Genomic DNA, 12,899 nt, shown 5'->3' on the forward strand with positions numbered 1-12,899 from the left:
AGGTTTAGCGAATAGGTTATACTCTAAAACCTCTTTTGTCTTTTGTGATGTCCATGGCAATAAATGTTTCTTTCTTTCTTTCTTTCTTTCTTTCTTTCTAAAGGCAAAATGTTCAACTCTACCCACTTAGTAAGAGATAAATTCTTGGAATTTGAAGTACTTGCAGGAGTCAAATAGCTTTCCAGTTTGAGAACCGCTGGTCAGAATAAAAACTGTGTCAAACCTAATGAAAGGGACTCTCGACAGATATTAAAAGGCCCATTCACAGCTGTAGCATCGGGGGATTAACGAGCGCGTTAATTACTAATTGCTAATTACTGAAGGCTACAATGGACACGTTGTTTATGGACTGCCCATTCCGAGGTGTAATGCAATAACGCAATTAAGTCACTGGTAGAACTCGAGCTTATGTTTTCGTGGTCAAGAAAATCAGTGAACAATGGACGCATTGTTCACTGATTTTCTCGAAAATGTCCTGGCGATCGGGAACAGGCCATGTCCTAGCTTGTTCCCCATCGTGCCCTCTTTGCTCAGACTATTGTTGACGTACCTCCATCTGTTACACTTGTATAATGTGATGCGGTGCGCTCGGTGTTTTTGTAACTCTGTAATATCAGAGCCAAGAGACACCATTCATTTAAATATAAGTTGTTCTTAGCCCAACATGCTTGTAATTTAAGTTGTAATCAAAATTCAATCTGCTTTTATAAAATGTTTTTTTAATTGCAGGTACAGCCACCACGCTTGTGACTTTCGGCTCCACTTAATCGGGTAAGATTTTTTATGAATGAAACTGTTATGTAGAATAATAATGATAATTAATTTATGAACTATTTCTAAATAGCTGTTGGCATACTTTATTGCTACAAAGTAAGTACACCTTCAGAATATACTTACATACTTAAATAATGCCAGTGTTTGGCTTGAAGCTTTAAAAAGACATATTTTAATTGAACTTGAATTCCACTACAAGTCCAATGCAGCATATTCGTATCACTTAATCCAGCGATCAGGAAACGGAAGCGCCCGCGCGCTGGCGCTGTAAATCTGTTCGCGCAACTTGCGTGTCAGCGGTGCGCGTGCGCCGTGTAGGGAGACGATGGCTTGGGCAATAAGAGGACATACATAAATTAATTAATGAAAAAATCAAATATAGTTTACATCTGCTCTCTGCATTGATATTTTATAAGTTTATACTTATGCATGAAGAGATAAAACATTTGGTATACTAATGAGAATCTAAATACTAAAGAGAAGAATATCAATAGAATAGAATATTGTTTATTTGGCACAATACACAACAAAAAAAGAAACCTTATCCCAATTAAAATAAAATAGATTTTGAGTGCCCTGTGCCAAAAAGGTCCCTGGCTCAGCATTAGTCGTGACATTATAGGTGGCAGGTGCCACGACACTGCACGACATCTTGCTAACCTTAATTTAGTAAAACTGTTACCATTCAAAAATATCTATTGGCTGGCACTGTTGACACTTTAAATAATGAAATTATCAACCATGTACCTAAAGTTACATATTTTTTAAATCAAGAATTCACAGCGGGTTTTTTCTCATGTTGTTTCATGTCCCGTGTTCTTTCTCTGCACGCCTCACTAAGATTTACTTAATTGTGGTAACGTCAAAACAATAGTCTGTCATTTGCCGCATGGTCACCCGATCATGCACTTCGTCAGTCTATCACACTGCTGAGCATATTTGCTACTCACCGTCTCTACATCTCTCACTGTGGGTGGCCAACTTATTGCTCTCACGTCCACCTATTTGCAACATTGTCTTTATTTTACCACGTATTCTTGTGCACTTCGAACTTCTTTATTATCTACCGTTTAAAGATGATTCTGGAATGAACGAGCTGCAAGTTTGTGTGGGCGAATGTGATATATTGTCAATTGGCAGACACTTTCTTAGAACAAATAGTGCAGTGAGAAGATAAAGTGTTAAGTGTTTTGCACTTGTTTTTAAACGTTACTTTTTGTTGAAAAGCTTAAGTAACAATGACAGAGATCTCGTAGTGTTGCTCTGAAATTGAAACTAAACTAAATGAAACCTAGAAAGGAAGATTAACGTGATATCAAGAATGCGTGGTAAATTCAGAGAACTGCTCTGGAATCAATAATGGACCTACTACTGCTATTTCTATTTATTTATACTAATCAGCAGACAGTGGTGACTGAGTTTGTTCTTCTCAGCACTTGCCAAATGTTGATCTCGAAGCGCTGGTAGGATAAAAAGATTATAAGACATGTAGAGAGAGGCTCCTTAAGAGCAAAATATTTGACGATTTGTAAGTACCTACTATTTATTAGTCTATAAAAATAAAGAAATTTTGACTTTGTCTTTGACTTCAACCTCGTGGTTATAAAAACACTCTCCGATGTGATGAGTTTTGAGAACATTTACACGACACTGTGAAAAATTCATGGCAAAATATAAAAGTGTTGTGTGGGATTGCAAATACTAGTGTTTCTCAAATAGACCCCATCTTGAAAATACGTTCTTCTGACAATAAAAATACAAATAAAAAATCCTTAAATGAAGGATGATATCAAAATCATAGTGCTTTAAATATCTTCGGTGATCATTGTAAGTCTACAAGCAATAGTTCAATCATTATGCAATCAAGTACCAAACACAATGAACAAGGCTATTTCGAGCTCGACGTAGTGCAGTGCCGACTTAGCCTAATACCTTCATCCTTTATTGAAAGCAGAACCACGTGCACTGACCGGTATTCACCATCCGAGCCACGCGGCTCAGTTTACGGCCTGTTGATCTAGATGGCGCTGGATGTTTCAACCCGTAGCTGCGTTTTTATATAAGTTGAAAAAGTCATTCGATTTCCAGCATAGAGCATAGGCAGTTAGATTTTATCAAGTTGTTAAAATTAGTTTGAAATGCGACTAAAGCTAATCTTTCAAAGCTTTACATGATTTTTAAATAAATCCTAATTTAAACATTGGCGATAAAATAAAACTATGCAAGCTAGGTGAAAAAGTTAACTAGAGGGTTGTCCTAATATATTCGTCATAATTGCAATAGAAATTATGTACTACGTTCAAGAAATCTGATCAAAGTTTTGAGTCCTGTCTATAAATACGGTCGAGGTGCGCAGTCGCTCCGTGAAATTAGATCCATGCGTAGTACAACCATCTCTACCATACGTTGATCAGCGTACAGTTACATGTTTCAGTAGTGTTCTCGATTGATTTCAAGAAGGTATGCATTTATATGGTATTATTGTAATAATATTAATAGCCCGGAGTACAATTTAACAATTAACACATGTTAACAAAAACTGTTAACGTCTTTATCCAAGAGAGGCTGACGTTAATTTTAGTTATTCAGCAATGATTTTGATTTAAGCATCATACATTTATCAACATCAACTGCAAAACAATACATTATCATAAAATTATACATTAACCCTAAACGTTTGACATTCCAAAATTACATGTATCATTTCACATTAGAATACCGTGAAAAGAGATGACACCTCCATTTACCATACTTACTACTTTAGACTCGTATTTTTTCAACTAAAATACACATTCTCGGTCACATATCGTCAGGCGCCACCGACCCCATCACTACGGCCACATGGTGGAGTTTTTGCCCAGTTTGTCCTTAAATACAAATAAGATGTCTGCCGGAGACGATAAAAATCACAAGTGTTTGATAAATTCTAATGAGTGTGCAGCTATGGTAGGGAATACCTAATATCGATATCGATGCAGCCACATGGAACTTAATTACGTAAAAAATATATTGTTTTAATTTTGTACACCTATGTAAATAATGCAAATACTAGCAGATCGGTAAAAAATAACGAGTTAGTTCAGTACCCTTACTTCTAAATTACAACCTTCCTCGTGCTAGCCTTTTTGAGCTTATGTGAAATCCAAAACAAGGAATTTTGTCCGTCATTAGTACTTCAATTTGGCTATCCAACCTCTACAATGTCTCATGTGTTCTATTTTTTTGGTTTTACCTAATTTTCTAACAATTTACGGAGACATTCAAATGCTCTCACCCAATTTAATCCTTCCACAACTTTGCTATATGATGTCGTATATCTTCTTCCTATAAAATAATTTTGCTAGTGATTCATCCGATGCATTTATCGATAGATATCGATACTACAACTTTTCCATCCCTACAGCTGTGTACCTGCGCGCACGCAGACCACTTCGCGTCGCCGTCGTGTCGCGCAAATGTCCCACTTGACTCTCTTGACTCACTTGACTTTTAAACAAAAAATCCGTGAGATAAAACCCAAATGGAGACCTGTATTGCTACCGTTTTGAGGTTATTAATTATTTTGATTGGTATGATTAATGATGGATTTCTAAAGATTGATTGTGTTTTTCTCAAAACTTGGTTCTATCAGAAAATAATCTATCGTCAAACATAGATTATAGTGATTAGCTAGATAATTAACACCTTTGCTGCGGCAGTAACTTTCTAATACTTTCCATTCCTTCGGTACAAGGTCATTAAACCTGGTGTTAAAACTTACATTGTGGCGGCACAAGGCTTATAGACCTTGTAATATTTAAGATATATTAATTTTATTTTTGGCTTCATGTTAATAGATATTGTGTTTTTTTTCTTTGCATATTAATAATGATGCATTTATTGACATACACCTGAAGGCGTTCGTGAATAACTTGTTTAGTATAAAAATTATAGCTATATTCAAAATACAAGGCTTATGCACCCTGTGCCGCACTGAAGTAGGGAAGTCTGGTGGTTATTCTAGGGATGTGAAATACAAATATCGATAGTTTAAATTAAGTTTTAATAAAAAAATTAAAAAAGTAACAAACAAAGATGTTTTAATAATTTAGTCTAAATATTTTACAAATAAGACATACGTGCATAAATACTTAAATAAGCTATATTTAAAGAAAACATATTATTTAATAACATTTAGTTACAACTTCAAATGTTTGTCACGAAAAACATTATTTAAATTAGCAATAAATCGTGTAGCAAATTAAATTATAATCAATTTGCAGTTTTGATTCTGTTTGTTTCTCTTGGACGCCATGTCGACATGTGCGTTTCTTACGAATGCGAGACAACACTGGCTGCACGAAGCTAGCGTGGGGTGCGGTACCAGGTGCGCAGGGTACAAGGTGCTTCGACCTGGTTTCGCATTATGAAGACATTTTATTACTTCCGTGCGGTACCAGGTCTAAAAACCTGGTATTAAGGTAGGTACATCATTGGATTCTATTTTAAGAATACATCATAGATATATATTCATCACTTTCCTACACCGGACCCATTTGAAGTTATGCCTTTCGCACGTCAAGGAAGACTATAATTTTCTTAGCCGCACGGTAAGCGAGACGTACACAAGGTCTATAGACCTGGTTTCGCACTCAACGTGTTAATCAAGAACCTCAACTTATGCTTACTTATAATTTTATCACATTTTAGCTTTGTTCCTGTAATATTTGCGTATATGTCATAAGGCTTTTTTGGGCTAAAGTGAGAGTATAAATAAGTGTTGTATCGACTAAACAGAGGTCATGTCAACATTTTTCAAAATTTTGTACGTTTTGTTATTTATGATCTAAAACATGTGTTGGAAATCTTTAGATGTACACAAAATGAAGAATTCTTTTTACATAGATAAAGGCAAAAATGGCTGCATTTGTACGATAACAAAAACGTGTTATCAGAAACCATAGAGCTCATCCTTGCATCGACAAGCCATAAATTACGATTATCTCCGAAAACCGAACATGGGAAAAAATTTAACAGCAATTTTTGCTATCTCTATGGGACCATACGTGAGCCAAAATACTTTACAATGATTTTGAACTTTATATTTAACAGAATAAAGTAGCTATTTGAACAAAATGAATGGTAAAAATGAATTTTGTAGGCTCTACTAATTGAACCGGGCGATAGCCAAAGGTTTTCGGAAATGTCCTTTATCTACGAGATTTTTAGGCAAACTGTAAATATTTTTAAGAAACATAATATTATTATGTAGTTAAGTACTGCTAGACCTATCATCATGATGCAATTGACCTTTACAAAGGATTCTATTTTTTATTATTGTACACGTACAGCCAGCGTCAAATAGTTCTTGACAACTTAAGTGACCAAAGAGTTCACAACATTTTTATTTTTCTTTATTCAGAAAATCACAGCTCTAAACATAGCGTTATTTCAGATGTGTCATGAACTTTTTGTTTAATTTGAAATTTTAAGCATGGTAATTGGTAGGTTTCTTCTGAATACTATAGCAAAATACAGTGGCCAATAAATCTCAAGCAAACCGCTGGTTTAATAGAAAGAGAAGTGAAATAAGGAAAGGCAAGTGAGCTCAAGAGGCAGGAGTGGCGTAATGGGCCTTGTTTATTAAAAGCCCAATTCGGACCTCCGAGATTTATGGCGCACATTACGGCCCGGCCTAATTCAGTTATTGGCCAAAAAAATCAACTTACAGAAAAAATCGCGGTGGTTTTATAAGTCTAGAAGCATCATCTTTAATAGCACCATAGCAGTTTAAGTTCTTCTAAAAAGCTACTCATACATTGTAATCCACTTCATCATAATTTCAGCCATAGAACGTTCACTGCTGAGCATAGGCCTCCCCCAACGATTTCCATACTGTCCGGTTGGTAACGGCCTGCATCCAGCGCCTTCCGGCTACCTTTATGATATCGTAAGTCCATCTTGTGGATAGACCTTCCACGCCGCATTTTCTCAAATCACTTATTTCCAACATATTTCTTCCTTTTTTCAGCCTCGTCTTTATTACCATTTTTCAGCAAAAAGCTTTATATTTCACAAATTATTTAAATCATATTATCGGCTAGCAAAAAAGCGATTAAACAAGAATAATGCTCCAATCAATCATTGAAAATTAGTAATTCATGTTATACATTAGCTAATTGTGCCCCTGAAGAGAACCACGAAGCCTAACGACCGGCCGCTTCAAATTAACAATCAATCAAATCGAAGACCGCCTTAAGTACTAAGCTATCGATTAAATGTTCGCATTATACAATACGTCACGATTAAATTGTCGTCCCATTACCGATTTGTAATACATAATTACTGAATTATGTACGAAAATTATTAAAATTACTATTTATTATATTACCATTTCCCGTTAAAATCACTGAATTAATTTAGGTGAAATTTTGTATAGAGATAGTTTGAGACTTAGGAAAAAACATGGGATAGTTTTTATCGCGGTTTTTGAAACAAGCACAACTGTGACAACCTAAATTCCGCGGGCAAAGAGGTGGGCAATAACTAGTCACAAAATAATAACCGAACTAAAATATTATCCTGCAGCACCTATGCTTCGAAACATAGATAAAACTTTATGTGAGAGCGGCATACAAACCATCAATCTAAACTGCCACAAATAATTGAAAAAGTTTTCGTATCAATCATGGAATTTATTTGGTTATAGGAACTTTTCAAATAGAGAACTTCAAAATAGTCTCTAGATCTGCTTAATATGTGGGTAGAGGTATCTCAAGCAACACAAATGTTTATTTTATTATCACTAGCAATTGCACGTGAAAATGATATTCAACATAAATTGTTTGAAGTACAGTACCTCTAGTACGAAAAACTTTCGAGTTCAAGACGAGGACGAATTTTTGTACGTTTCGAGTTCGAACTCGAAACGTTCATTCTTGTTTTATTAAGGATCGTACTCGTTAGCTTAACTTTCTAATTTCTTTCGTCGGCACGCAAGGCGAAGAAGCTTCTTTCGACGAGTCATAGAGTATTTTACAAGTTTTTTTTTATTTAACATGGAATGGTGTGTTCCGTCCGAAACATGCTGCGTTATTTTAAGATGTTGTTATTAAATTTAAAAAAATAAGTTACAAAGATAAATAATGCTCATAACGCCTCATTAATTGTTTATACGTTTTTGTGTTATTGTTTGTTTAATATGTAAGTATTTAAAACCATTATTATTTATTACCAATCAATATTTATATTGTTGGGTAAACAAATTTCGGAACATCTTTCGTCTTGTTAATGTAGCTGGCAAGCAAAGCGGCGTTATGAATAAATTTAAGTTGCTATAGAAACAATGTTCTGTTGATTGTCACTGTGTCATAGAAAATAAAAAGAGCTATCCATTGTGTATTCCTACTGTTGTAATAAATTAATTTCGTGGACAAATCTATCTTCTATTTTTCTACTGTAAAATCACACTCAGCCACACGCTCACACACGTCTGACATTGAAAAGACAGGGATTTTTCTTGTTTTGACGTATTTTCTAACCTCTTAGAATGTTATTAGAAGTCGTAATAAAATAATTTGAATATAAAGCTATGTTTTAAAGTAAATAAAGACCATTTAACGATGTTAACATGATGAGACATCGGTAAGTAAATTAAATTAGCAAGTGAAAAGATTTTTTAGTTAAATCATGTAGTTAAATATGTATATTGTAATTCTATCTTGTTTTAGATTTTATGGAATGGAGGAGAATATTTAACAGCTGGAAATTAACAAAAATCCTGCAAGAGCATCGAGATCTCGCTTTTGGCGAGTGGAAGTCCAAAGGCAAAGTGCAGCGGTTTGCAGTTCTTAGCCTCACTTTTTTGGACCTAACAAGACAGGAAAAGAATAGTCAAAGGTATGTTGATTGCAATAATTGAATCTTTATTATTTAAGTAGGTACTTACCTATGCATTCTCTAGACAAACTGAAATGTTATGCCCTTTCATATTGATTGTTAGGATGGCAAGTTAAATTAGTATTTAGTTAACATTACTTTTTCTTTTACAGAGGAAACCCGAGTAGCCAGATGATAATATATGAAACCATGAGCAGCCAGCCATTGAAACTCTCAGCAATTTGAATAACAATTTTGATTGATTACCAATCATGTATCATTCATACCTATTAATAGAAAATTAAAACTGTTAGGTACCTATGTTTTAATTGAAATTTAAAATATTGTTTAATGTTTTATAAGTATTTATTAAATAAATTGTCACACATATATTTTGTTTTAATCCCATTAATGTCTATTTGCCCGCAAGTGTTGATGGTATTTCTTAAGTGTGCCTAGGAACCTTAGTCCTATTACTTATTCTGTGCCGGAGCTGGATCTTTGTAAGGTTTGGGTAGGGTAGGTACCTGTAATGATTAATAAATGTTGATGAGTAGAATACTATAACATTAATTTTATAGTTATTAGTTTAGGTAAATAAGTTTATTAAGATCTAAAACTTTCTGGCTAAAACACTTACGAGCAAAGGTATGTTGGGGGTATTGAGAGCATTGGTTAAGTAATTCCAAATGCTTCTTCATACCATCAGTGCCTTGGTATGAACTGGATGCATCTTAATGCATAGCACATAATATAACCTGTAATAATTATTATCTATCAAATGACAAAGAAATCATGTGGTGTGTAGAGTAGACAGAATGTATGAATAAATTATGTACTTGCCTTGTGTTCCAAGGACACTCTTTTTGTTGCCATAAGACTATCTTTCCGGCAATTTGTCACATAAGTAGGTATCTTACAGGGCAGATATGTACCATCCTAGACTGCATCCCTCTTAACATCATGTGCGATTGTGGTCAAATACCTGCCTTGTTATGCATAAAAAAAAAATTAAAAAAAATCTACTAAAATGCAGGTTTATTGACTTTGAGGCGGTATCGCTGCAACAACGCTTTTTCTCCAAAAAAATTAAATATGGCCGCCGCAGTGTTGCCAACCATTACATCAGGATTTAAGTTTTTCCTTATTATGTTGCCCTATTAGATATGAAATAAACAAACATTAGGAAAAATGTCCACAAAATATATTTTTTTACTCACTGTTGGGATGCTTCCTAATCTCTTAACTTAAAGCATCTAAACAATCTAAATGATGCCAAACAAGGAAATAAATTCGCCGACCACATAATCTCCACATTTAAGCCTCAAAAACACGTAAAATTTATATCAACGTAATCTTCTCACAACAAAATTGACAGTGACACAACATTCGATGATTTCAACGACAACGAAACGACCGTTGATTGTCAAAATTAGGTTCGTACTACGTTATTTCATACAAAATCCATCTTTCGTCACGCCTAGTATTTGAACTCGATACGAAAGAAAATCGAAAGTTAGGTGTTTTTTTTCTTTTTATGACCTATAGGGGGCGCTGTTTAATTTTTCATACAAAATTTTTCGATGGCACTTTGAATACGCAAACGAAACGAACTCGAAAGTTTTTCGTACTAGAGGTACAGAAATCAAAACTATCGTGACTTGATGACGGATAAACTTAATTTTCTAGTTTCAAAACCTACTCTGTCACTCACTCGCCCTAAAGCAAGTTTTTAGTCAAAAACTATTAATAAAACTTAAAATAAAATTAATAAGTGTCAATGGAAACCTTCCCAGTCCCTCTGACCGAAGTTGCTCTTATGTTGCCAATTTCCCTAAATGTCGCTTCATGGCAGGACCCAGTCTACGTTTTGATACTGCTCTGATGGTTTACCAATTCACTTTTGGATTGCTTTTTCTAAAATGTGGACGAAAGGAATGGGACGAATTTTCAGTAATTTGGAATCAGCTTTAAGAACTTTTAGTGTTTTGGTATGATTTGATTTTTGGTACTAAAGAGAAGACTTTCTTAATCTGCAATTGATTTAAAATTAAAGGAACTTTTATATGGAAAAGGAGAATACAAAACTATAAAATTCAAACAAATCAAATATACTCGTAGAAGATGGTCTACAATGTAGATATTATGTAGACTCTACATAATATAAAGTCCAGTTATCAATTAATATTGACTATCAGTATTTGAAATATGTACAGATTTATCCAATAGTGATTTTGGCTTCATTGCAGGTTCTAAGGAATTATACATGATGCATAAATAATTAATAAATATGACGTGCAGAAAATAAATAGGATCCAGCAAGTCTGTAGCCAAATGCACTAACAATAAACACGCTTTTGTTTACATATTCCGTAAAGATTGCTCACTCCCCGCGTTAGCTCGCGTTGTTAACTTCGCTCGCCCCATTTGCTCGGGCTTGTAATAAATTGGAGTCTAAAACACAAGCGAAAGAGTTGTTTATGTTATTATTTACTACAGGGTGTTAGGTAAATGGGTATATGAGCCGACACTAGCCCATGTTAACATGGTCATATAAATTCTATGGTGAAGTCAGAAAATTGATATCTTCATTTTAATTATTTAAATTTTCATACAAATCGGAATTTATAAAATTTATTTTGTATGAAAATTAAAAAAAATAAAATGATCGAAATGATGAAAATTAGAATGATGAAATGTTAACATGGGCTAGTGTCGGCTCATATACCCATTTACCAAATAGAGGTGGGCGCCACGCCGGCGCGCCGCCGCCGCCGCGAATTTTTTCACGCCGCCGCCGCCGACGACCAGCTATCGGCGCGCCGATACTGATACTGTACAAACTATTTGAAATTATTTATTCCTCTCCTATACTGTACTAATTTGTGTTTCAAACGCCTAAGAACTATTTTTTTATTGAGTTGAGCCGCTATTCTAGTTCAATAAAGTCCTAGTATCACCAGGCCTGTTCATCTCCGCGAGTTAACATCGAAAACAAAACACGCACGATGGCCCACCCACAGAATACTATTCGACAAGGCCTCACATACGAGCGAACATTGACTCACGCATGCGTATTCTTGTGTATGATGGAAGAAAATGGTGTACTAAATACTGTGCAGTATTTAACTGCCTAAATAATAATAAAAACACAGAATGTACTTTTTTAAGTTGCCTCAAGACACTGAGAGGTAAATAAGTAGTTAATATAATTCATGATAATTCATGCTAAATCATCTATTTCCTCCGCCATTTTCCGTAGTTTGGCACCTCACGTCACATCATTTTACCGAACTCAGCCCTATTCGGCGCAGTGCCAATCACTGACGTTTGTCAACAAATTGGTGCTTGACTCTTGAGACAGGCTAAATTACACCATATTGTTAATGACATTGAGCATACATTTTTTTAAATACCTTCGCGAAGTAAAACTTCTGTACGTAGTACTTATTATTATTCTGTGGTGTCACTGCGACCGGTACCGATCTATTGTGATCGCCGCTATTTTCCTGACAGTTCGCCTCCGAGTCCTTTTTTTTTTTACCCAGGATAATGGCCTATCCATACCTACCGCCGGGGGACGGCAGGTTATGTGGGGCTCGAACCCACTAAAAACCTGGGGTGTTCCCTCTGCCACATAGTGGTCGGCGCCTTGGGTACTAGAAACGACCAAGGCGCCTTCCGCGGACGTCCCGCCGCCCTACACGGCGGAACCCAACACGCCCCCACCTAGTGGGGGGCCGACAGGATTAGCCGGGACCACGAGGCCAATCCCGTCCGACGGCGGTGGTAACCTGTGCAATGCAGGGGGAGGCGCCCCCGCGTCTCCAACCTGCTGGCCACCACCAAGGTCGCCTCCGAGTCCTGCATCAATTAGGAATTGCAGTATCTTTTGGGGGGCGATATGTTTTACATCTTGTTGGCTTAGGATGTGTTTGCCCAGGTGTAAGCTCCGCTTGCGCATCAAAGGTCCGCAGTCCGTGAGAATGTGTAGTGGCGTTTCATCTGCCTCTTGGCACATCCTGCACGTTCTTGATTCGAACAGTCCCATAGTGGACAAGTGCTTGTTTAAGCTGCTGTGTCCAGTGAAGGCTCCAACTAAGATGCGCATTTTGATCCTACTCAGTCCTATGATCTGCTTAGAGCATTTTCGGTCATAGGCTTTTATAAGAGCTTTGGAATGAGTTAATCCTAGCGTGTTTGACCATGCCTTAAAGGATTTGTTTAAATAGATGTTCTCCAGGGTCATTCGAGCGAGACTTTTGGGA

General features: G+C 35.9%; 2 long non-coding RNA genes across 2 annotated transcripts; one reads left to right on the plus strand and one right to left on the minus strand.

Moving 5' to 3' along the window:
• The first annotated feature begins 8,123 nt into the window (after positions 1 to 8,123).
• On the plus strand, positions 8,124 to 8,906 carry LOC135077094 (uncharacterized). Its single transcript, XR_010258387.1, has 3 exons — positions 8,124 to 8,397; positions 8,484 to 8,652; positions 8,805 to 8,906. It is a non-coding gene; the product is annotated as an uncharacterized LOC135077094 (long non-coding RNA).
• A 379-nt stretch (positions 8,907 to 9,285) lies between these two features.
• LOC135077095 (uncharacterized) lies at positions 9,286 to 10,267 on the minus strand. Its single transcript, XR_010258388.1, has 3 exons — positions 9,852 to 10,267; positions 9,475 to 9,620; positions 9,286 to 9,389 (listed from the first exon to the last, which is right to left on the minus strand). It is a non-coding gene; the product is annotated as an uncharacterized LOC135077095 (long non-coding RNA).
• Between the last annotated feature and the right edge of the window lie 2,632 nt (positions 10,268 to 12,899).

This window comes from Ostrinia nubilalis, chromosome 13 (genome assembly GCF_963855985.1).
Source record: "Ostrinia nubilalis chromosome 13, ilOstNubi1.1, whole genome shotgun sequence".
Taxonomy (NCBI): Eukaryota; Metazoa; Arthropoda; class Insecta; order Lepidoptera; family Crambidae; genus Ostrinia; species Ostrinia nubilalis.